This window comes from Babylonia areolata, chromosome 1 (assembly GCF_041734735.1).
Source record: "Babylonia areolata isolate BAREFJ2019XMU chromosome 1, ASM4173473v1, whole genome shotgun sequence".
Classification (NCBI taxonomy): domain Eukaryota; kingdom Metazoa; phylum Mollusca; class Gastropoda; order Neogastropoda; family Buccinidae; genus Babylonia; species Babylonia areolata.
This window is the reverse complement of record NC_134876.1, coordinates 51473576-51477337: the sequence shown is the minus strand read 5'-3', so window position 1 is coordinate 51477337 and position 3762 is coordinate 51473576. Positions and strand designations below refer to the sequence as shown.

At 38.4% G+C, this 3762-nt stretch overlaps 1 long non-coding RNA gene across 1 annotated transcript in view; it reads right to left on the bottom strand.

The window, feature by feature from the left end:
• Nucleotides 1–1665, bottom strand: part of LOC143292509 (uncharacterized) — a 16119-nt gene extending 14454 nt beyond the window's left edge. Inside the window, exon 1 of the long non-coding RNA XR_013056655.1 lies at nt 1445–1665. This is a non-coding gene — a long non-coding RNA (uncharacterized LOC143292509). The remainder of the gene's footprint in view (nt 1–1444) is intronic.
• Between the last annotated feature and the right edge of the window lie 2097 nt (nt 1666–3762).

The window sequence follows — 3762 nt, the reverse complement described above, 5'->3', positions numbered from 1 at the left end:
AAAAAAAAAATTTTCTTCAATTCCATTTTGATAGGTTGACATTTTACAACAACAACAACAACATCTCAACAAAAAGAAAGAAAGAAAAAAACAAAACAAAAAACAGGTATAAACGGACTGACAGATAGAAAGAGACAAGCATCTGGCATTTTCATAGGTTAGTTATCATCGTGGAGTATTATCATTCATTTCTTAAGATATTACACAAGCTGTTATGGAATACAAACTGCCAAGTATCTTAGAGTATGTTCACAGTAAATAAACATCACACTCATTTCTTACGAATATCAATAAAAAGAACATAAATATGGGTAGTTAATTATCGTTAAGCATGAACAGGTTACTAACCATTTGTGATCAATAATTTGTAAGGCAGCCATCTTGCAGAAAAAAAAAATGGTATAGTTCAAGTTAATATATGCATTATATTCTTCAATTCTATATCGGGTGTTTAGTTTGTTTAAAAAAAAAAAAAAAAAAAAAAAAAATGTATATTTGCGGAAAGCTGTCTTCAATTTTACGTAAATATGAATAATACATTGCGAACAATATTATAAAACACAAAACTGCATCAGTCGTTATTGTCACATCATATACAAATACCACAAGTGATTTTGTTAACTTTAGATTTCCCGCGTTTACACATCTCTCTTTTGTCAACTCTGTTAAAGCGTTCCATAATATTTGCATATAATTGCACTTCCAAAGATCATGATCAATACTGTCTTTGTGTTCTCAACGAAAGAGAATATTGAAAAATATTTTTTTTAAACGAAAAATAATTACGGAAAAAATATTGTATCACCTAATACACAAGAATGATCTCAGAGTAATTTGAATAAGATCATAATTATTGAATACAGTTCAGGCAAAAAAGACGCATAATAGAATAATTTAGTGGTCTGGTTCTTGTTGAGAGGAAAACAAAACTAGACATGTTGAACAAGAAACTTACAATGTGTGTGTGTGTGTGTGTGTGTGTGTGTGTGTGTGTGTGTGTGTGTGTGTGTGTGTGTGTGTGTGTGTGTGTGTGTGCATTTAGCGTACGTAAAAGAACCCACGGCAACAAAAGGGTTGTCCCTAGCAACATTCTGTAGAAAAATACACTTGATAGGAAAAACAAAATAAATAAAACTGCATGCATGAAAAATACCCCCACCCCCCCACCCCACACACACCCAAAAAAGGGGGGCTGGGGGCTGGCGCTCTCAGTGTAGAGATGCGCATCTCCCTGAGGAGAGCAGCAGCCCGAATTTCACACAGAGAAATCTGTGTGACAAAAACGAGAAATACAAAATACAATACCCCCCCACCTTTCTCTCTCTCTCTCTCTCTCTCTCTCTCTCTCTATATATATATATATATATATATATATATATATATATATACGTATGCATACAAATGATTATACAGATACACACGCGCGTGTGCGCTCGCGACTCACCCGCAACAAGGCAGAATACTATCGCCAAGAGAAGCGGAAAACGTGTCGTCGACCCTGCCATTGTTTCACCTTCTTCTCAACAACAACAACAACAACAAAAAATATCGGAAAAAGAAAACAAACAAAAACTAAACGATTCTTCAGCTCGCTACCTTTAAAACTGACCACAACAAGCACCACAAAACAGTAGGCAAGATATTGGCGACAGGCCCTTGCGTGTATGTCTGTCTGCTCGTTGGCTCTCTCTCACCACCAATATTTGTACGTGAATATGTGCTAATGTGTTTGTAAGAGGGGTGTTTATGTGTGTGTGGTGGTGTGGGTGTGGGGCGGAGTTGGGGGAGGGGGGGGGAGTAAGGTGAAGGATGTGCGTAAACATACGCATGGTCGTCTTTTCATCTTTTATCTCTTTGTGTGTGTGTGTGTGTGTGTGTGTGTGTGTGTGTGTGTGTGTGTGTGTGTGTGTGTGTGTTTGTGTGTGTTTTCATGGTGTACTCAGCCCCTGTGCACCGAAGCAAACAAACGAACAAACAAACAAAAAATAAGTTATTGTTGTCATGTCTTGTCTTCTCTAGAAACCAGGTTCTAATGCAAGAAAGAGAGAGTCATTGTGCAGATGGTGTGGAGGGAATTGACGGGGAATCCCCCAAGTTTACGTGTCTGCATTTTGAGCAGGAATCGTCTCCTTAATTAAGACTCGATTATCTCCTCCGGGTGGTGGTCCCTTGTGAGGTGCTATGAAAAGAGGTTTAGGGTAGTGTGTGTGTGTTTGTTTATGTGTGTGGTTTAGGGTAGTGTGTGTGTGTGTGTGTGTGTGTGTGTGTGTGTGTGTGTGTGTGTGTGTGTGTGTGTGTGTGTGTGGACTAAAACTCACTAACTGGTTAACGAAATTGAAACCAGCTTAACACAAGTGACAAAATATCGCTATAGAAAAAAAACAACAAAAAAAACATTTTGGTCCACGATATTTTGTTCCTTGAAACACAGGTTTACCATACATTATCCTATGACTGTATGTTGTTTTGCACATTATATATATATATATATATATATATATATATATATATATATAGAGAGAGAGAGAGAGAGAGAGAGAGAGAGAGAGAGAGAGAGAGATTCGTAGTATTTGATACCTGCAAAATATCAATTAATGTTATTAATTAAACAAGCAGTCAATGAAACCAATTCAAAACCACACGTGAGTGGACAGAGGGAATTTGTAAACACAGAAAACTAGAAGAATTTGTAAACACAGAAAACTAGAAGCACTAAATGACAGACACCTTTTGCAATTGAAACTGAAGGTTCTGGTTCACCTCAATGGACTCACATCAAATCACAGATCGACCGCACGCTCTTGTTCGCATAGGTTATAATTATGTTTCTCGTTTATTTTCACAGTGCACTTACAAAATGTGTGGAGTGATGGCCTTGAGGTAACGCATCCTCCCATATAGGAAGCGAGAGAATCTGAGCGTACTGGTTCGAATCACGGCACAGTCGCCAGTATTTTCTCCCCCTCCACTTGACCTTGAGTGGTGGTCTGGACGCTAGTCATTCGGATGATACGATAAACCGAGATTCTGTGTACACTTAGCGCACGTAAAAGAACCCACGGCAACAAAAGAGTTTTGTCCCTGGCAAAATTTTGTAGAAAAATCCACTTCGATAGGAAAAACAAATAAGAACTTGGGAGAGCAGCCTGAATTTCACAAAGAGAAATCTGTTGTGACAAAAAAAAAAAAAAGAAGAAGAAGAATGCAATGCAATACAATACAACACAATGCAATACAATACAAAGGAATGCAGGCACAACTGCACGTGCACACTCTTCGGGGACTGAATATGTATGTGAATGTCGTATCATTTTCGTCGTGTGTGTGTGTGTGCGTGTGAGTGTGTGTGTGTGTGTGTCTGTGTCTGTGTGTGTGTGTCTGTGTGTGTGTGTGTGTGTGTGTGTGTGTGTGTGAGAGAGAGAGAGAGAGAGAGAGAGAGAGAGTGTATGTGTGTGTGCGCGTGCAAGTGTGTGTGCATATCTGGATACATCTGGAAATGAAAAAAACAACACAACAATTTCCTTGTTTTATAATAAACATTGGCAAGCCTTGTCAAAGTCCAACAACTAAATGAAAATTCACAGAAGCATTAATCATCTTCATCCATCCATCATATGTTTTGTTTTTTTTAATTGTTTTTTTGTGTGGATTTTTTGTTGTTGTTGCGGTGGTTGTTTTTTGCGGGGTGGGTGTGTGGGGGGAGATAGTGGGGTGTGAACTGTGTCAAAGTCGGCCTGCACAAGATTCGAACCACGAACCTTG